This window comes from Ambystoma mexicanum, chromosome 11 (genome assembly GCF_040938575.1).
Source record: "Ambystoma mexicanum isolate Mex_15411 chromosome 11, UKY_AmexF1_1, whole genome shotgun sequence".
NCBI lineage: Eukaryota > Metazoa > Chordata > Amphibia > Caudata > Ambystomatidae > Ambystoma > Ambystoma mexicanum.
Genome location: NC_090934.1, coordinates 910,428,537 through 910,450,807, shown reverse-complemented (window position 1 = coordinate 910,450,807; position 22,271 = coordinate 910,428,537). Strand labels below are relative to the sequence as shown.

Genomic DNA, 22,271 nt, shown 5'->3' with positions numbered 1-22,271 from the left:
TTGCATATAGCTATTAGATGGGCATTTGCCAGGCACTGCCATCATATGGCCAGGAAGTCACATCATTAGCTTGCTGTTGCCATCTTATGGCCAGGTAGTACCATTATGGCAAAGCCTAGCAAATTCCTAACCCATGCCTACACAAAAGACACAACTGTTGGCTTTGTCAATGCTGTTTTTATTGGCATTCTGGGACATTTATAAGTCTTAGATTTATAATCACAAATCCAGGACTAGAAGTCCCAGAATAAAAAGAAAAACCTGACAAACACCTCCTAAAGTGAATGGACCATGTTCTTATCTATCATGTATAGTATGTCAGTGATTATGTGAACAAACCGAAAAGTACTAATGTACCTGTTAAGGTAACTGACTGGTTATACGTACTGTATTAACTTCGGCAAACCTGATTATTTACATGTTGCGTTTAAGTTAATTTTAAATTAATTTGCGTATAGTGCAGTAAGATGCCCGGGAGAAACAAATAGCACATTAGTCCAATGTGAGTAAACATAATATTTCACAAACATGAAAGGACAGCAGACTGCATTAATTCGCTAAAGCTTCCAAGATATGACGATGTTGTTTGCTGACCAGTCCTTATTGGGTGAACAAGAAACAGACATTTTCTAAGATGCCGAACCAGTTTTACTGCATGGGTAGGAACAGTTGCTTAAGTCCTCTGTTTTTGTCCAGACAAGGGTTCGCTACAGACCCTTCTGTGATGCTTCACCAGCTGTGACCTCAACCCCTGCTGATGTTAAGTAGCGGACTGCAACACAGGGTGAGCAACGTGGAAAGAAGACCTATTGGTGCCTTGTTCAGACCGTTTGGCACTTGCTCTTCCCTGAGTACTGCCAAAGCCCTAGGTACACAGGCAGCTGTCATCTCTCAAGCCCACCATACCTGTTCTCTCTGGGCAGGTAGCTCTGGGATGAGCATACTTCTTGACCAATCACATGCAGCTATAAAAACTAGAAAAAACAAGAGCAGCACGGCAGGGGCTCACGCATAACACTCTGACAAAAGGGGGCAAAGTTCACGTAACGAGCACGCACATGTTCCCTCTGAGGCTGTTAGAAGGGCCAGCGCTTCCAATTGGCTATCCCATCTCACCGCCAGAAGAACATTCTGAATGCTAATACATAAACACTGATTATGAAATGTATCTCATATCCTCATTCTAAGAATGTCGGTGAAATACAATCCAGAATTTAAACATATGTGCCCAATTCTAAGCACAAAACATGATAGCCACAAAAACATTTTGGGAATACAAACTATTTGTGAACATGAAATATGATAGGAAAAAAAATGTTTGGGAATTTTAACTGTTTATGAAGACATGTGAAATCCTGTAAAACAAGGATTGGCAATGGCAAAACGAACAGTTTTGCCCTTTGTGTTACACCGGATAGGAAGATGCATGGTATATTTACCATTCAAAGATGGCCCGCTTGTTTCCAGAGAGCTTCTTTAGATACAGTAATCCAAGATGGCTGCCTCTATGGTAGAGCTCACTCAAAATCAAAGAGTGCTGAGATGGGCAGGAATGGGTGGAATTAGCCATAGGGATTACGTTGGCTAGGGGCAGGGAATGGGTGGGATTACAACTGTTTATCCCTCATCACATGTCATCCCCATTGGGAAAATAATGACAGACCCACTTTCAAAGCCCATATTTGAAGCTCTTATGTTAATGACAATAGTTTTGGCTTTTAAGGTGCTGCTTTCTGCACAACCTAAGAGCCCAAACTGAACATGGTTTGGTGGGGTTAGAGGATCCATGTGTATGACTGTTGAGCATAAAACTGTAAGAAAGGACACTTAAAACGGAAGTTATATTATTATTATTATTATTAGTAGTAGTAGTAGTAGTAGTAGTAATATTGGTATTATATATCATTAATCATAATATATGCATTTAATACAGCATGAACGTGGCTCCAATAAGCTTCACAGAGCTGTATTTACTGTAACATGACATTCTTGAACATGAGGTCCCTGTACATAGAAGAGTGTTGTATGCAGGCTCTTGTGGGCACTGGTTTTGAGAAACAAGTATTTTGATGGCGTTATTGAAAGTTCTGGTCCTTTAACCAACCCGATTCACACATTTGCATAAGGGAGAAACACTAGCAGGGGGTGCAGAGTTGCAAAATGGAAGATTCATTCATATAAGCAGACCCCAGAAGTGTACTCCACCATCTGAAAGAACAAGTGAAGTGTTTGCTATGGTTTCATTAACATTTGACCTCAGAAGCAAAGACTTCACTTAGATGGCCATGAATGACAGGCCTGCCATAACCAAAGATTGGTGGGTCTGGATGACTATGTTTAGGTAAAATAGATATAAAGAAAGAAAAAAAAGAACAAGGAAGGGAGTGAGGGGGATGGGTGAAGGAAGGAAGTGTGAGAGAAGGAAAGAAACAAAGAAAGAAAGGGAGAAGGAAAGATACAAAGTGTGAAACTAGTGCGAAGGACACGTGGAAGGAAGGAGGCAAGGAAGGAAGGAGTGACGGGTTAGAAGGAGGGAAGGGAAGAAGTAAAGGTATGGGAAAGAAAGAAAGAAAGAAAGAAAGAAAGAAAGAAAGAAAGAAAGAAAGAAAGAAAGAAAGAAAGAAAGAAAGAAAGAAAGAAAGAAAGAAAGGTATGGGGGAAAAGAAAGAAAGAAAGAAAGAAAGAAAGAAAGAAAGAAAGAAAGAAAGAAAGAAAGAAAGAAAGAAAGGAAGATTTTGCATACCTAGCCCTGATCCACAGTTTACCCGTTAAAGTATAATCTGTAGAGCTGCCCTGTGTGAGAAAATATGTAATTAGAACATTAGTACATGGCACATGTACACGTGGTTTAAAATCTTTACATTATGCATTCTTACAATTTGATGAAAAGTATGACAGCCACGAAACATTTTTTGGAATACAAACTATTTGTGAGCACGAGATATGATAGCAACAAAACATGTTTGGGAATATGAACTGTTCATGAAGACATGTGAAATGCTCTTAGACACATTGGCAAAGCCAACAGTTTTGGCCTTTATGTCCCATCGGATAGGAAGATGCATGGTATATTATATTTACCATTCAAAGATGGCTGGGTTGTTTCCAGAGCGCTTCTTTAGAGACAGTCATCCATGCTCACTGCCTCCATGGTAGAGCTCACTGAAAATCAAAGAGTTCTGAGATGGGCACAAATGGGTGTGAGTAGCCATAGGGACTATGTTGGCTAGGAACAGGAAAAGGGTGGGATTTCAACTGTGCATCCCTCCTCAAATGTCATCCCTGTTGGAAAAGCATTACAGACCCAATTTCCAAGCCCATATTTGAAACTCTTATGTTAATGACAATAGTTTCAGCTTTTAAGGTAACACTTTCAGAGCCACCTAATAGCCCAAACTAAAAACAGGCATTGCAGAAGGAGAGGCCTGCAGGGCTGAGCCAAGCACTGAGAGACAGGTGGGAGGGGAGGCAGAAAGCGAGTGAGATGGGGAAAGAGGGAAGTTTGGGGGGGCATCTCCGAAGGAGAAAAAGCGGGAACAGAGCAGAAAAGCCGGTGTGTGGGAATGGGGAGATAAAGCCTGTGAATGAAGGGTAAAAGTGGGGCGGGGCCATGGTTCTAGGGTTTTCCCCTGATAGAAAGTGGGGCAGGGAACATCGAGAAGCATTCTGGGGGAAATGGAGAGCAGTGTGAGCAGGGAAAGCACAGTTCTCTGCGCACTGACATTTGTGCAGCAAAATCCTCCTCCTTCACACAACCCCCAATAGTTAATCAGGGAACTTCAGTGCAGAATATTTTATTTATTTATAGTTTATTTATACAGCGCTTATACTCAGGTGAAGTGCTACCAAGGGAACTTTGTGCCTCTCCTTTCATTCCTGTATCCTGATTGTGAATTGGAGCCAGTCATGCATGATGGTTCAACAGAAGTAAAATGCAGACAAATGGGTTGTTAATTTGACTCATTGGATGCACAGCCCTTCCAAAAAAGGAGTAGCTTGCAACATTGGTAACAATCAGATAAAACATTTCCTTTTACAAAGCTTATGGTAGCATTATGATACTTTGGTCTGGGGAGAGCTTTGTTGGTAATGACCCTCCAGGCCGCCTGTGCCTCGGCAGGAGCCCAGTACCACTAAAGCCTGCCCCAGACCAAGATAGTTAACACTATTATCATTGTGGGCAGAGGTCCCTATATTTTTTCATGGGGAAACAGCTTCAAGCTTCTTGTATGTGCCAATTTCCTTTTAAAACCACTGCAAACATAAAAGTATTCCAGGGAAACATGAATGGGAGACCATCCCTTGTATGTTTTATTGGTGGGCAGCTAGTAGATGGAATGAGGAGTTGGAATGGGAGGCCACAGCAGGCATAGAAGTGGGGTAATGTTGTGTGGTACTAAGAAGAGGGGAATGGGGGTGCAGGTTTCAGGGGAACGAGTGGACCGCCGGGCCAGCAGTGGAAAGGGGGCCTAGGACACGGCCAATGAAAAGAGCAGGGCATCTGTGTGAGTGGCATAGGAGGTTGGAAAGGAACATGGGCTTATATACCAACAGATATAGTTTGTGTTCCTTCTTCCTAAATGGCAGGCGCACCTGGTCAATCATAGCTCTGCATATTTCCCTAACTGTAAGCAGAATGTCTTACAACAAACTACATTCTGGTTGGTGAGGATTTTAAAATTAAGTAAGACTGGTAAGAAGAGTACTTTAAACTCCATTTGATGGATGATTGTGCTATGCTGCTGGTGGGCTCTGTTCCTCCTCACCTAGGAGACAATCCCTTTTATGAATCCCTGAGGCCTGTCCTGATGTCCTGATCTTAGGGATTTGTCCTGATGTTGAGAATTATCTTGGTAGGGGAAACTGCCCCTTTGTTTTCAAATGTTTTCTGCTGTTTTGCAGCATAATAGCACAACTCGCAGGTCTGAACTAATGCTATTGTGGGCTATCCTAATCTAGTGGGTCTGTCCTTATACTGTGAGGCCTGTCTGGAGTGAATAATTTTGCCTATGTTTTCAATGTATATGCAGCTTGTATTTGCTGTTTTAAAACACATGCTACAGTGGAACACAGAGTGTTGAACAACAGAGATAAAAAATGACAGACATAAAGTTAGAAATATACAGGACACACACACACACACACACACACACACATATCCAAGGATTGTTAGGCTAAGGGAGTCCTACCTGAGGGCAGGACATGGTGTGGCAAGCAGTGGACACCACCAATGGAGAGAGATTAATCAACCTCGAATCCCACATCAAAAATACAACCAATCCCCAGGGGCGAGACCCATCAACACATCTCCATACAATTGCATAGAGTGACACACCTGCAGTCCTTAGGCCAGATAGAGGCTGGAAGGCATGGTAAAGGCACTATTTTGGTATACCCTGTGTCTGGAGGCTATGGAATTAGGGAGAAGGAGTTAATTTGGAGATGGCTTGTAAAGAGTGCAGAAGGAACACGAGATGACAAGAGGCTGGAGGAGAGACTGGGGAGGCTAGGGAAGAGAAGGATCCAGGAGGCAGGGGTACGAAGGTACCCAAAGGTGAGGAGAGCCCCAGAGGACTGGCGGGAGAAAGATCCAGGTTATAGTGGAAAGAGAGCCTAGGATGTTTGGGTGAGAAAGAGCAAGCAGGATGGGGAGATAGAGAACGAGAGGCCTAGAGGGTTTAGGAGAAAGAGGGAATGAGAGAGAGAGAGGCTCAGGAGGATGGGGCTAGAAATACCCAAGAGGTTGGCAAGAGAGGGAGAGCCATAAGAGGTTGGAGAGAGCGTGTGAAGGGCTCAGGTGGCTGGAGAAAGTGACCTAAGAGTTTAGGGAGAGAGCAATCCAACAGGCTTGCTTGAGAGAGGCCCAGGAAGAAGGGGCGAGAAACCCACAAGGCTGGAAAGAGTGTGAAACCCAGGAGATGGGGAAAAAGATACCATGAGGTTGGGGAGAGAGAGAGACTGACACCAAGAGGCAAAGAAAGACCCAGATTTGGAGAGACCCATAGGGAGAGTGAGAGACCCAGAAAGAGAAACCCAGAAGGTTGGGCAAAGGAAGACACAGAAAGAAGAAGAGAGGGAGGCAAAGAGGTTAGTGAGAGATGGACCCGGGAAGTTGGAAGAGACAGATTGCATAGTTATCACAGATAACATGTGTGTCTAAAAAGGAGCTGGTGAGCAAAGTTAAAGAGAAGGTGGTGACACGAACAAGGGGGGAGGGTGTGAAGAAGTCAGCTCTCAGTGTAGAAGTGCATGCAAAAGGTTGTGAACAGTGAGGAGAAAATAAAGAGAAGAATCAAACCAGACTGGTGATACATCGAATCACCATGGGTAGGTGAGGGGAGGAGGAGGAAGGAGGAAAAAAGACAGCAGAGAATAGACGAGTAAGAGGAGAAGGAGGCTAAAAGAAGATGAAACAGAGAGCTTGGGTCTGGTGGAGGAACAAGCCTGATGAGAAGCATCAAAGAGAAGCACCAGGATAAAGACAGAGAAAAGGAATGAACAAAAGAATGCCCCCCATGTACGATCTTCTTGTGGTACATTGAAGATGAGTGAGTACTTTTGTTGGAAAGCTGTATAACCAGAACCTAGAGCGAGATGCTAAGAGTCCTAGCAATGACCTTGTAAAACTTTATGGTTGCCTCCTGTCTACCTATGGGTCTTGGCCATGGTTTCTGGTCAGCTCCAAGGCAATGCTGAATTGTCCTCGGGCTCCACTGCAGACTTGAAATCCAGCAGAAGGAGTACTCACCATTTCCTAGCTACACAAGAGCATCACTATGGAATCTACAAACAAGAGGCATTTTACCTACAGACAGAAATGGCAAAATTGTGAGAGAAATTTTTCTTGGAATTCTTTGATTTATTTGGGATACTTGGCACCCTCCCCCCACATTTGGTTCTTGAATGTTAATACTGATGCAGAGGTTCAGGACCTGGCCCTAACAAAAACTGAAAAAAAACCTTTGCTGTGGACATTTCTTGAACATTCCTGAGAGACACTGATACACATTTTTAGCACGACTAACCTGACCATAATTGAGTTACTTTTATGCACAATGTTGACTCATGAGAGAGTTGCTTTAGTAAGTCCTTATTCGGCTAGTAAAGGCCTCTTGCGAATTCCATATCTCTCTTGTGTATGATCTTTACATGTTTTGTGACAACCCCCAAAACAGTTCCCCCTGAGTATATCCAACTAAAATTGGGAGGATAGCTCAGGGGCAACATGCTCGCCTTGGAAGCAAGACGACACGGAGCAACACAGGTTCGATTCCCAGGTCCGCGCTTAGAAACCTCAAGGTATTAAGTGAGTTATAAATAACCTATCATATCATATCATATGCTCAAGGTAAATAACTATGCTCAGAAATGTGGAATATTTCAGAGAAAGCCAGAATAATTAACTGCACAGTTGCTTTCTGAAACCAATAGGCACTGGCAAAGAATAAGATGCAAAAAACATTGTTGGTTAAAGATGAACCACCTTTGGGGCCTTCGAAAGGGATTTTAAGGAAACACATTTGTTTTCATCACGCATAGCAGAAGGTGGCAATGGATGGAATCGCTGATAGACTGAACATAGCTTTGATTGGAGCAAAGATGAGAAAAAAAAGAATTCAAGATTTGTTCTCCCCTAATCTGTAGCCTTCTGTATCAACTCTTGCCATGTCCATCCAAGTGTACCCTTTATATTCTGTCTCGCTAATTGTATTGATATAATGTTACCCTGTTACTGTAAGCCCTTGTTGAACAGTTCACTGTTCCTTTAGATCTAGGTATGTGATATTTTAAATTCTGTACACACCTGCATTCTTGCAAATTTATGAAGAAAGATTCAATGACCCTCCTCTCCACTTCAACCTAGGCTGTTATCCCAGATGTCCACCAGACAAGCCCTTCTTCAATGAAGCTTACATGAAGTGCATGGCGAAGTGTGGCTGCTATGATGTAGAAGACAATTTCTATGAACTTGGAGAGGCATTCTGGCCACGGGAACATTGCCAAACTTGGTAAGTATATAAATAGAGGGTTTATTTAGGATGTGCCACTTTAGTGATAGGAATTGTGTTTAATCATCATGGTTTTACTTCACAATAATCTATCTGGTGGTGTAAAGATTGAGATGCAGTGCATCCAAGGGCCTTAAATGCTGCCTATGTCATATGTCATCTGGGTTGACTTAGTGTTGCTTCTGTCAAAACCAAGCCTTAATGTCCATACACACAAAACGTATAGATTCTAAGGGAACCAGTTTTGGTAGTATGTCAAAATCACAGCTTTCTTTTATAGTAATATGGAGGCGCAGTGGCTAATTGAACAACAATAGGCACACAGTTGTATGATTTAATAATCATTCCAGACCAGATGTTTTTTAAAAGGAAACAAGAAGATAATGAGCAGAATCATGAATATAATAAAATAATTGCAACAAAGGGAACCATATATAATGCTAGGAAGTTTAGGTTGAACTACATTTGCAGTGTAGTGAGATGAGGTTTTCGAAGAATCTAATAAGTTGCCTGATGCTACCATATACTCAATCAGTACCTTATTTATCAGACAGCAATGGCCTCACGTCATTGGAGTTGAATTAGTATTTGGCAAGCTGTCAAAAAGAACCAAGTTTAACAAACTCATCAAGGGAAAAATATTTCAGTGAACAGAACTTAAAAAACGAACTGAGTCGAAAACAAGAGCACTGCCTTAACATCTGTTGACTTACACAATGTATGTTATCTTTCTTTCAGCACATGTACAGTAGAAGGAATTGGATGCAAATACGATGCTGAAGGTAGGATGTGGCAATATGTTCTCATACTAAAAACAAAAATGACAAAATACTTTGAACATCAAAACTCATTATCATATAGAACTGCTTGTACAATCTTTTTGATTTCTTTTTATATAGTCTGTATTATCTTTATGCAAACTATTTTCATGTATAAAAACATACGTTCCCGGGGGGACGAGCTTTTCACTTTTGCCTCAACCTCACGGCGAGCCTCTGCCACACCAACTCGTTTCAAGGACTTCCCAAGTTGGCGTGGTGGAGGCACCCTATTTAAATGAAAAGTGCCCATCTCTCGTGCTTCCGCTGTGCTTTTTTATTTTAACAGGGCACTGATGCCATGCCAGCACAGGACAACCTTTGAAAGGCTCCCCGAGCTGGAATTGTGGCAGCACCCTATTTATTCTAAAAGCTTCTCGCTTCGGTGCTGGAGACTAAGCTTTTCACTTTAATAGAGGTCTGATGACATGGCAGCACAGGGTAGCCTTTAAAAGGTTCCTCCGAATTGGCATAGTGGTGGTGCCCTATTTAAGTGACAAGCTTCCCGTTCCAGTGTTAGAGCACACACTTTTCACTTAATAGGGGTCCGCAGCCACGCCATCTCACAGGAACCATTTAAGGGTTACCGTATTTAAATGAAAAATGCACCACACTCGTGCTGGCACCGGGAGCTCCAGGACAGGAGCAGGGAGATTTTAATTTGAATAAAGCACATTTGTCATGGCAGCACAGAGCAACCTTTGAAAGGCTACCCCGAGCCGGCTTGGTGGCAGAGCCCTATTTAAGTCAAAGGCTCCCTGCTCCAGGTACAACTTACCAGGGGATTCTATGTGTAAAGATTACTACTACTTTGATTGAATAATGTAAGCTGTTGCAAGATTGGACAAGGCATGTAATGGGATTTTTATTCCTACGGATTTGCACGTTATACCTGTACTTGTATTTTAAATTGTATTGTTTTGTGTACCTTGGAGACTTTGTATGGCTAAATGCCGAAGTAAAGTATGTTGCAATGATGATATTAGGCACATACATTTATGCCCCACCAGTTGAAAAATTCACCAACCGCCACTGGGGGTACTTTTGTATCACCTTTGCTTTTTACACATGGGATTTCTGGTTACGTTTATATGTGCCTAAAGACAAGCTGGTGGCAGCAGATATGCTTTGACTCTTTTTTGCATTCTTTTTATTGTGCACACATGGTTACTAAACGTGGCTAGTGCACTAAAATGGCTGGGCCATAAGATTTTCACTTGTTTTTGGCCCTATTGTAGTTTGGCCTTTTTCCTGCTTTTTGAGGACAGAAAAGTCCTTGGAAGGTCATGCACTTGCCCGGGTAAGCTGCTGCTTTCGCAGGCTAATGAGTCTTTGTGGGTGTGGCCCAGTAAGGGGGCTGTGTCTGTGTACTCCCAGGCTACATCACTGGTGCGAGAAGGTTTGCTACTGGGGCAGATGTGAAACCAGTAGTTGTCCCTAATTGGAAAACTACTGGCTGTATGAATGGTGCAAATCATTACCATTGGTGGGCTTTCAGTTGCTTCCTGCTTGGAATTTGGATAAGACTCCTGCAGCAATTCTTCAGATCTACATTGAATCCTTGAAAGAAAAGCAGCCCTTTGATGACCCGAGCACGATTTCTGCAGTGGCCCAGCCACCTCTCCAGTGACTGGCCCAGTGAAGCCCTGCTCCTCTTCCGATCTTCGAAGACCCTTGCCATTGCTACAAGCCTTGGACTCTTGTGCCAAACGTGATCTTCTCCCCAAAATCCAGTTTTCCATTTTCTAGGCAACCTGTCTTGGAGCAGCTTCTGTGATGGCAACTGGAAGGACGCATGTCGTTGACTGCAGACAATGATAATCACTGGAACTGACCTTTCTCCATCCATTGAAATGTCCTGAGGAGATCTGCATTGCTGGAATCTGCATTTCTTCATCGACAGGGATTGCACATTGCAGTTGCAACAGAGCGGAAGAATACTCAAACCTTTAACTCCCGGGCACCTCTCACTGCAACAAAGGACGGAAGATTGTGCTCCCAGAGACCCCCAGTCGACACAACGTGATCACTGGTAAAATGGGAGTCAGGGGAGCAAGTAAGTATAACTATGCCTGTCCACCGTGTCCTCCATAGGATAACATTGGGAACAAGCTCCTTTTTCTCCAATATTCCACCTACTTGCCTTTATTCGTTGAACCTGGTTCAAGTATCCTGCCCTGGGTTAGTCTTGGGTTTGCAAAAGTGAGGATAACTTACCCATCGTCTGGTAAATTGTTGTAGAACTTTTAAATAATTTGAAACTACTCTGAATCACCACCACAAGTCCATAGGCTTCCTAAAGAGAAACCTTGGGTTGGAACTAAGAGTTTACAGAGTTTCGGCTTTGAGTAAGTATTCAGCTGAATTTTGGCTGAAAACCAGCTATTCGCCTTCAGCCGATTACTTACACGAAGCCCAAGTCCAGGCCATTTCCTATGATTAGCAATCTCTTTCTGTGTTTTAGTGTGATAGCTAATCAGAGAAAGCAGGGACAAGCTGAAGCAGCCAAATAAGGTCTTTCCTCATTGGCTGCTGCAGCATGTTCCAGATGTGATTTCAATGTAAACCCTCTTCTGACTCCCCGTCGCCTGTTTTTAGGGGTTTGCTGGGCCGTGCCCTTGCGCCCCTCCCGCTCGTAAAATAAAACACTGCTGCAGGGGCAGCCTGGGCAAGACCCGGTGACCCCTGCCATTCCTGCTGGGGGTCGGGTGGTTGCCCGGCCTTGCCCTGGTGACCCACTGTTCCCATTTACAAAAACAAGCAGCTACGGCGGCTTCCAGGACAAGACCTGTTGACCACTGCATTTGTTGGCGGGGAAGAGGAGTTTGCTGGCCTTGACCTGGAAACCTCCTAGGTAATATAAATAAATGCTCCATACGGGACAGCTGGGGCAAGGCCTAGCAACCCCTGTTACACAGAGTTTTAAAATACAAAACAATATGGGGGGTTACCAGGCAAAGGCCCCCTGAACTCCTGTGCTACAATTGGGGGAAGGCAGTAGTTGGAAACTGTTACTTTTGAGCAATAGGCCCCATACATCTTTGGACTTCTCATGTTTGGTGAATTGAACTTGGGACCGGTTCTCATCATTTGAACTGCATCTGCATCACTTACCTTTCTTACATAGAAAGTTATTTGATGATGTATAGTGAATGAACATTATTGTGATTGTATATATTTGTATCATAGAGTAATGTGTGATAATTCTCTGTTCTCAAGGCCTAAATAAATAGCTGTATTTTTATATCTGACTTTCTAAACTGAATCATTGTGGATTATCCTGTGTGGAGTAATTGAGGGCCACTGACCATGCCCACACTCTCCTGAGATTAAGCCTTGACCACTCTCCATTGCATCTTGATTGGGTCAGAGCTCCCTGTTGACCATAACTGAGGTGGTCCATTAAAATCTGTTCAACAGGGCTAGTTTTAGAAATTCATCTTAACAAGACCATAGCATGAAAGCGGACAACAGGGCACATATTTCTTTGATAGGCCACTTGATTCTCTTTGGACACAAAAGCAGAATTAAAGGGTATCGGTGCAGCATATATTGTTGCAGTAATTGCCAGTTCTGAGCACACTTACACCATGATAGTGTGGGAGGGAGGGGTTTGTGTATATGTATGTTGTTCATGATTTTAGTTGAGCCTACTCACAGCATGAAACATTGTAGCATATCATATATTGTTGTGGCAGGCTACACAATTTCCTTGGACATTCACAGTATAAAAGAGGCATCAAGACTTACATTGGTTCGGCCAGCCACATTATTTCCAGCATAAAAGGGGATAGAAGTGCAACATGTATTGTTGTGACATGTCATATGGTTTCCTTTGGGTACACTTGGGGCATTGAAAGGGCTCAGCGGAGCATATATTGTTGTGACAGAGCACATGATTTTCTTTGCGCTCAACCTTAATGGAAATGGAACATGACTGGCATGATACGCCTCATGATTTTCTTTGATCACATGCATCATGAAATGTGTTTTGTAGAGTGTGATGAGGTTCCCTGCATGAGTCTGGGAACCAGCAAGATGACGACTCAGGGGGCCTGTGTTACCCTGAGCCAGTGGATGTTGGATCTGGGGATCTGAGGTGCTATGGGTGGGATTCACTGGCCACCTTGCCTTGGTCTTCAGCACCTAGCAGAGGACACTCACTTTGCCTCACCACTATGTAATCCGGACAGAACAATGTTAAGGGGTCAGTCCATAACCAGAACCCCGAGTATAACCTGCAGGGTAGTGGAAAGCCCCTCCCCCACACCGTCAGGGTGAGAGAGAACACAAAGGTCTTCCAAGCCGGACCCAAACATACAACACTGAAAATGAAGATTTTCCCTTTAAGGATTCATTGTCCCAGATGAAGGCAGATTAGGTCTAGGCACAGTTACCTGCTCTCCTGGAACTTCAATAAACACACATTTAGGAATTTGCGTGACTTGTGTTGAACTCCATAGTCCCACAAACACCACCTTATTTGTATGACTCATGTTGAACTACACAGTCCCACACACACACACCACCTTTTGAGCCAGAGACTTCCAAAACAGTTGAAAACGTATGCAGAAAGAAAGCTTATATCTCCATTGTGCCCTGGTGAGCAAATCACCCACTGTGGAAACATTGTGTCCATTTTTGAGACCCTGCAGCATCACAAATGAATGACAGGATGTAGGAAACTTACTTGGAGTGTTTCCAGCTCTGAATGCACATACAGACAAGTCATGTATAGACTTCGTCCCACCCTTTTTGCCCAGAACAGCTTCCCATGCATCTAAAAAAGGTCAACAATCCCAGCACACAATTCACCCAGTTTAAGAGCTTCAGTGAATGACCTCCACAAGGGAAAGAACAAAGTATAAATGCAGCTATCCTCAGCTGCTTAGTGTGGGTTGTGGGATCAGGAGGGTTGGAGTTAGTGAAGCCTGGAGCCTGCAAGGCAGTTGAAGACCAGGACGGTACAAGAGAGGAGGAGACTGGAGAGGAGCTGGCAGAGAATAGCTGGAGGAAGTGTTGAGAGCTGAAGGGATGTGGAAGGAGGTAATAGTAGAAAGGAAGGTAATAGCATCAGGAGTGGAAAAGGAGGTGGCTACGGAAGTGGAGAGAAAGGTGGTAGTAATGTCAGCAGTGGAAAAGAAGGTGGGAACAAGATTAGAGAGAAAGCAGGTGACACCATCAGAAGTGGAGATGGAAGTTGTAACATCAGGAGTGGAGAGATAGGAGTTCGTAAAATCAGATGTGGTGAGAAAGAAAGTAGTAACAGCAAGGGAGGAGAAGGAGATGTAAAACCAAGAGAGGGGAAGAATACGATGCTAACATCACGAGTAGAATGGAAGGATGTGATAACATCAGTAGTGTAAAGGAAGAAATGAGACCAAAGTGCATGATAACAATGGAGACGAGTAGACGCAAGTGTATGGTGATTGTCAAAGATGCAGTACAATCTAATGCCAGAGAATGCCAGGGAGAAGAGAAAAGATTCTTAGATATAGGATATAGCAATAAGGCCCTGTTCTGGGTGCTTCACTGGGTGTTAATGACACGGGGGCCCCAAGTTGTAAGCCCAAGCAAAGCACAGGCCAATTAGCACCCGAGTCTAACCCTCGGGATGTCAACAGCAGTACATTTGTATGAATCAATGGGTTGCTACGAGTGCGCGACCTGTTGGTGCATACAAAGGCATCCATTTCTCATCTAACATGGCCGCCATGGAACTGGAAGTCAGACCTCGTGTGCACAGCCCCTCTTCCATTTCCATGGCGGTCATCGGTGAAGTGGGGTGAGATGCAGCGTGGCACTGCAACAGGTGAATGGGGGATGTCGGGGCAGGGTTAGGAGGTGACAGGGAACGGAGAACGGGAAGTGGGATGGAAGGTGGCCAGTGGGGGCCTCCATTTCTCAGGTTGCTTGGAACGTTGAATTCAGTCTGGCTTTTGAGATTGGCTGACACACCCACTAATGCAGAGTAACATTAGAGCCTGGGAGTGACACCGAAGCTGTGCCAACAGAAGAGGACAGTATTAAAGAATGAGTTGGGGTGGAGACCACTAGGGGGCGTGGGACAAGATGGCTGCCTAAGTACGCAGCTCCCGCTCCCTCCAGCACTTATGAGAGGAGATCGAGCATCCATACCCGAAGGATCTGTGAGCAGAGACACTCGCCTGAACCAGAATTAACGTAGGTGCAAAGGCAGTAATAACCGCCCATGGGAATTAACACAAACGCAGAAGGGGCCTTCCCCAGAGGTGCCGGCGGTGACAGGACCGCGCTCGGCGGTGAAGAAAGCCTGAAGTACCTTGGCCGCCTCTGTTGGGGGCGTGCCGAGGTGAAGCAAAGCCTCCTGTGGTGACAGACTCCCCCATCCGAGCTGCACACACCCCACGACGAGCTGAACGAGGCTGCCAGAGGAGGATTCCAGCTGGAGTTGCCAACGGCGAGTCCTCACCGAAACACCCGGTTGAGCCGGCGAAGCTGCCCGAGGGGGGACCATCCACTCTGGGGAACGTCATGGTGCTTAGCTGGGACGCGACTTCCCACCTGTGCTGCTCCAGGGCGAGCCCTCTGTGGTGGGGTGAACGAGGTACGCCAGAGGGGCCCCCTCGGACAGCCGATCAGAGATGCATCCCCCGCGCCCTGATCGCATGGAGCTGAGAGGACCAACGGCAAGGAGGAAAGACCCCGGTGCGTAGGACTAAGGGAGAGGGTAAGCTGGGCCTGGAGAAGAAAGGCGTAGGAGTCTTATACGTGAGATCGCGCCAGGGAACCAGTGATCCTAGGGCTGTGCCGCGGTACTATAACTGGGCAGATAGCGTGCCCGAAGAGGGGCCCGGAAGAAAGGAGCCCGCTGCTCACGCAGCAAAGGCAGAACGCCAGAGGGGACTGTGGCTGTGGCATACCAGATTGTGCCGCTCGCAGCCTGGGCCATGTGGTGTGGGGAAAGAGCGCAGCAGTGGCCCATAACCGGAGGCACATAGAAAAGTGGAAGACTCGGATAAGGGAAGTAGGCATTGACTTCCCCCTTGGGCGCGCCCGACCCCGAGAAGTAAGCAAAATAATAGGCTAAGTGCACGGAAAACGACGCACAAACCCCCAGTGGCATTGGAGCAACGAGTGAGGCCTCATACAGCTGCAATGGGTAAATCATCCCTCCCATTGGCAGGGGTGTGCTGGGGAGCGGCGAGGCAACAGAGCGGGTGAAGTAATTACAAAGGGGAGAGATCAGGTGAAGAGACGAGGGGGAGCAGAAGAAGGCTAACACCAACACGGACAGGAGGATACGTGCTGTGCCCCGGCCCTTCCCAAGGCTGCAAGTCCGGGGACAACAGGGACTACAATGTGGCTGGAGCAAGGCATGGTGAGGAGCTGAGACTGGGCACGGATTTAGAGCCCAGGCGTAGGAGAGACAAACCAAACCCACGCTGCTGTGAGGCGGTGAGGAGGCCAGCAGGTAACCTCAACCCTCTATTTCCGAGCCCAGAGGGGGTAATTACGGACAACGCCAAACGGGGCTCAAGGACTGATGTAAAACAGCATGCAAAACACTGCTACCCTGCGGAAGCCCATAGCCCCCGTGACATTGCACTGTCCGGAGCTCCGTACCAGTGAGAGGTAACCCAGGACGGAGCAGAAACCAAGAAGTTTGCAGTGTAACCACAAAGGAAAGAGAGAATAGAAGACTAGAGGACACACTAAACGAGAAGGGGAAAAGGGGGCAGCGCCAAAAGCGGCACTTAAAGCAGCAAGGTAAGCACGCAGAGAGGCCGACCACAATGGAAACAGGAGTAGACCTCTCCCAATTCTCGACCAAAGAGGATATAGGACACATCCTCACAGGGATTAAAGCCCTGAGAGGAGATATTCAGGCTTCTCTAGCGGATTTGGCTGGCAGAGTATCCGTAGTGGAAGGCAAGGTAGAAGCACTGGAACATAATCAACTCAACGCCGACATGGTAAAGATGCGTCTAGACGCTAGAATGACTGCGATGGACCTTCTGGAAGAAGAAATGAGGCTAAAAATCGATGACCTTGAAAATAGGGAGGGAAGAAACAATGTTAGAATACTGGGCCTGAATGAGTCGGACAGAGAGATGAGGAGACAAGTTGAAGAAAATGTACAGGCGCTGATTCATCAGCTCTTCGCAGCAGAAGGGTGCAGGTTGGTGTAGTTGGAAAGGGCCCACAGGGGTGGAAACGCTTATGGGAACGGCCCCCGCTCCGTTGTGGTCAAGATCCTAAGTTACAGAGACAGGCAAGAGGTCCTGAACATAGCTAAGCAGCAACAGGAAATTGAATTTGAGGGCTCCAAAGTCAATGTGTACCAAGACCTCTCCAATTTTACACTTGCGAGGAGAAGAGGCTGCAGGCCGCTTACGACCTGGTTGCGTGAGAGGGAGATCCGCTATAGATGGGGTTACTGTAACGCTCACCTGGTTCCCACGGAGGCGCGGCGTCGAAGGCGCAGAACTCTGAAGATGGACAGGAAGGGCCCCTCTATTCTGGCTTCCCTGGCTCGTTGGATACCCTCCTGTGCGTGAAAAGGGAGTATTACCAACTGTGGAACAATGCTCAAGCCTCCCACTCCCTTCCAACCCTCCACGATACCTCCTCCACGATTCCCCGTGAAGCCTCACCTTAGGGTTTGGAAGGATGAGCTCTCCATCCTGCTTCTGATGCAGGGGCGCGTTGAAACCCAGTTACTTCACTGGATTGAGGATTGATGGGAGTTCAGGTAAGCTTGACTGTTCAGGTAAGGCGCTGTAAAAGTTCTGTTCAAAAGTTCAAGCTTAATAATAATGTTCGTTGTCTAATTGCAGCAAGCGCTAATGCTTATGTCTTTTTCCCCTTAGGGGCCGGGGTTCGGAGTGCCGGAGATATGGCGCCGACCCGAAGTGAAACAGTTCTGGATGAGCGCTCAGGTAATGTCTTTGCATTCGCTCATTTAATGTCTTTGTCTTTTTTCCCCATAGGGGCCGGGGTCCGGAGATGCCAGGAAGCGGCAGGACCCGAAATGCAGTGGGAATAATCCAACAGGTAAGACTTAAAAGGAAACTGAGCTTTCCTTATTCCTTTTCTCCCTCTCACCTTTGTTCTTGTCTTTTTTCCTCTAGGTGCCGGGGCGTAGCTGAATCCAGAAGATCGCTGCTGAAAATGGAAGCGCCTTGCAAAGGTGAGTAAAATGCAGTGCTGCAGCGATCGAAACGAAATGCCTTTAAAATGATGTCTTCCTTTTCAGGGCCGTTGGAGAAATGACTCCGGGATGCAGATTTAGCAGGTAAGGGCTTTTCTTCTCCTATTCTCTTCCTTTCTCCCCTTGCAGGTGTTCCAGGGTGCTGGCAGGCGTGGCTGAAGTCAGGATGCAGGAGCTGACACGGTGAGCGTCCAGCTGCTAGGTGCAGAACAACGCGAAGCATGTGTGGCTGTTCGGGTGGGGTTTAAATAGCCTTGGAAGAAGTTCCTGGTATGTATCCTTCCACCAATCAGGTATGTATCCTTCCCCGACCACACCCGGGTGGTGAAGTAGTCCTACAGGTTAAGTAGTCCCATTCAGGCCTCAAGAGGGCCTGGATGAAGCAGCAAGGTCTGCATCAGGTAAGTGTGCAGCCAAGCACTTAAACACATATCCTCTTCTATGAGCCTGGCGCCTAAGGCGCCAGGACTGGGGTCCGCTATGAGCCTGGCGCCTAAGGCGCCAGGACTGAGTCCAAAGGGCCCCGACTTGGGCCCGCTGAGACTTCCCTGGGGAAAATGATGTCTGCCTCTGGGGTTGCTGGGCCCGGCCTGGCTCCTTAGTGGTAGGCATCATGACAGTACCCCCCCTCAAGGCCCCTCCCAAGGTCTTTTCCTCCGGGGGTTTTGGTTTGTGCGGGAATCTTCGATGGAATCTTTGAATTAATCGTGGTGCGTGAACATAGTTACTGGGTTCCCAAGATCTTTCCTGAGGTCCATATCCTTTCCAATCAACAAGATAGAAGAGTTTCGACTTAACTATCTTGGAATCTAAAATGTCTTTCACTTCGAATTCTAATTCTCCATCAATTTGGACAGGGCCTGGGGGCTCAGACAGTCTGGTTCCAGGTTGTACTGGTTTTAGAAGAGATGCGTGAAAAACGGGATGAATCCGCATGTTGGATGGTAAATCGAGTTTAAAGGCCACTGGGTTGATAATAGCTTTGATGGGGTAAGGCCCAATGAATCTGGGATTAAAAGTTCGCTGACCCTTGAGGGGTAGATGTTTAGTTGCTAGCCATACCTGATCTCCTACTTGGTAAGGAGGAGTTTTACTTCGGTGCAAATCAGCGTTTTCTTTATACTTTTTCTTGGCTTGCTGTAAGTGGGTTGTAGCTTCTTTGAAGGCTTGGGTTATTGTGGAATGTAGGTGATTTACTGCAGGCATCTCCAGGGTCAGAGGTGGATCTAGGTCAGAGGTCCGAGGATGGTGACCATACAGGGTATAAAAAGGAGTCTGTCCGGTTCCAGAATGCACTGAATTGTTGTATGCATATTCTGCAATCCAAAGGATGTCCTTCCAATTCAACTCGGATTGGTGTAACATGCACCGCAGATATTGCTCGAGAGTCTGATTGGTTCTCTCGGTTTGTCCATCGGTCTGGGGGTGGTGGCTGGTGGATAACCGCACGTCTATTTGTGCTAGTTGGCAACATTTCTTCCAAAAGTGGGAGATAAATTGACTTCCACGGTCTGAGACTAATATGGAAGGGAAACCATGTAACCGCACTATATTTTCCATAAATTCCTTGGCCAAGGTGGAAGCTGACGGCAATCCTTTTAAAGGGATAAAATGGGCCATTTTGGAGAATAGATCCACTATTACGAGAATCGTGTTGTAACCACCACAAGGAGTCAGGTCAGTTATAAAGTCCATTGACAAGGTGTGCCAAGGTGCTGGTGGAATGTCCAAAGGTTGAAGTAGGCCGGCTGGCCTTTTCTTTTGACTCTTATTTTGGGCACAGATTCCGCAAGACAACACAAATGACTTTATGTCTTTTCTCCAAGAAGGCCACCAGAAGTGGCGTTTGATCTTTTCTTCTGTTTTCCCGATACCGGGGTGTCCTTCCATTAATGATTCATGATGACGGGTAATGACAAGTTCCTGCAATTCTTTACTTGGCAGAAATAACCGCTCTTGGAAGTAGGGTAAATCATCCTTAACGGTGTAGTGAGGACCCTTTTGACTCCATTCCAGTAAGGCAGAAGAGTCAAAAAGCTGTTTTACTTGAGCTTGTATGTCCTCAATGGTTTGCAATGAAGTCAAGCCCAGAATTCTTTGTTCCGGTATGATTGGCACAGGTTCTAAACTCGAATTGGGTTATTCCATGCCTATCCGGGATAAGGCATCTGCCTTACCATTCTTGCAGCCAGGGCGATAGGTAATTACAAAATCAAATTCCGCAAAGAATAAAGCCCATCGGAGTTGTCGCGAAGATTGAGCTTTGGCCGTCTTTAAATACTGCAAATTTCTGTGGTCCGTAATTACGGTGATGGTGTGTCTTGCACCGAGAAGATAGTGACGCCAAGCCTTGAAAGCTGATTTAATAGCCAGTAGTTCTTTGTCGGTAATTGCGTAATTGAGTTCAGGTGGAGAGAATTTTCTGGACCAAAAGGCTACAGGGTGTAGTTGGTTAGTTTCTGGGTCTCTTTGAGACAGGACAGCTCCCATGGCCGAACTGGATGCATCGGTTTCCACGATGTAAGGGAGATCTGGGCGCGGGTGCTTCAATACAGGTGCAGAGGTGAATTTGGTTTTCAGGTCCTGAAAGGCTTGTTCAGCCTCAAGAGTCCATTGAAAGCGTTTGTTTTTCTTTAGGAGAGCTGTGATGGGTTGAACAGTTCGAGAAAATTCCGGGATGAACCTTCTATAGAAATTGGCAAAGCCAAGCATGCTTTGCACTCCCTTCACAGAGCTAGGAGATGGCCATTTGAGAATGGCGTCCACTTTCCGCAAGTCCATTCGGATTCCTTGAGGTGTCAGGATGAATCCGAGAAACTCCACTTCTGTGGTATGAAAAACGCATTTTTCGAGCGTGGCAAATAATTTGTGCTGGCGCAATTTCTCAAGAACTGCCCTAACATGGTTTCTGTGATCAGATTCTGAGGAGGAATACACCAGGATGTCGTCAATATAAACGATGACACAAACATCGATAAGTTCCCGAAGAACATCATTCATGAAGTACTGAACGGCGGCAGGTGCGTTGCACAAACCGAAGGGCATTACTTGATATTCGAAGAGCCCAAATTTGGTGCGGAATGCAGTCTTCCACTTGTCGCCCTCTTTTATACGTACCAGGTGGTAAGCTCCTCGGAGATCTAGCTTGGTGTACACACGAGCATCTTTTACTTGGTCGATAAGCTCAGGTATCAGGGGCAAAGGGTAACGATTCTTAATCGTTATCTGATTTAGGGCGCGGTAGTCAATACAGGCCCTAAGGTCTCCTTCCTTTTTAGGTACGAAGAACAAAGCGGAAGAGACTGGTGACTTTGATGGGCGAATGAAACCATTGGCCAGGTATTGATCCAAATACTGGCGCAAATGCAGGTTCTCAGGTTCAGTAAGAGCATAAATCCTACTACAAGGTAGTTGTGCATTGGGTACCAAGTCGATTTGGCAATCGTAAGACCGATGGGGAGGTAACGTGTTAGCCTGCTCTTTCTGAAAAACGTCTTGGAATTCTTGGTATTCAGATGGTAGCTGTACAGGGGTGGAAGTTACAGAGGCTAGACCCATAGCTGGATTCCTTGGGTAACAGGTTGGTTCACAATCAGGAAAAGTTATCTTCTTTGATCGCCAGCCTATTCTCGGATTATGTGTTTCTAACCAAGGGATTCCAAGAAGTACTTGAAATTGTGGGGCCTTGATCACATCAAACACGATTGCTTCCCGATGTCCGTCCTGACCCACCAGAGTGATTTCAACTGTGGAATGCGTTACAGGCCCTGAGGCTATTTCGGTTCCATCAACTGTAGTAATTACATCTTGGGTTACTTTCGGGCGGAGAGGAAGCTTAATCCTGGAAGCCAATTCACGGTCTATGTAATTTCCAATAGCTCCACTGTCTATGTATGCTTTTATAGCATGCAACTGCTGAGGCTGTTTTGGGTTCACAAGCACCATTGGCATGACAAAATGCGAGGTCAAAGAGTTTGTTTTCAAGCTCGGCAAGCGGACCCCTACGCTTGTCGGGCTAGGTCGTTTCCCGAACCAGGTGTCAATAACTCGTTATCAGTGGCTCCAACCACCTTCTTGGGTGGTTTAACTGGACAACTTTGAAGAAAGTGACCGGAAGTTCCGCAATACAGACAAAGTTGCATTTGTCGCCTTCTCTCTCGTTCCTTCTGCGTTAATGGTCCTTTAACACTGCTAATTTGCATAGGTTCGGAAACGTCAGTACTCTTGGAGTTAACGTGGGTCTTGATAGGT

General features: G+C 45.9%; 1 long non-coding RNA gene across 1 annotated transcript in view; it reads left to right on the top strand.

Annotated features, from left to right (window-relative positions):
- Positions 1–8,003, top strand: part of LOC138503904 (uncharacterized) — a 71,014-nt gene extending 63,011 nt beyond the window's left edge. Inside the window, exon 3 of the long non-coding RNA XR_011279728.1 lies at positions 7,865–8,003. This is a non-coding gene — a long non-coding RNA (uncharacterized lncRNA). The remainder of the gene's footprint in view (positions 1–7,864) is intronic.
- Positions 8,004–22,271: the final 14,268 nt, after the last annotated feature.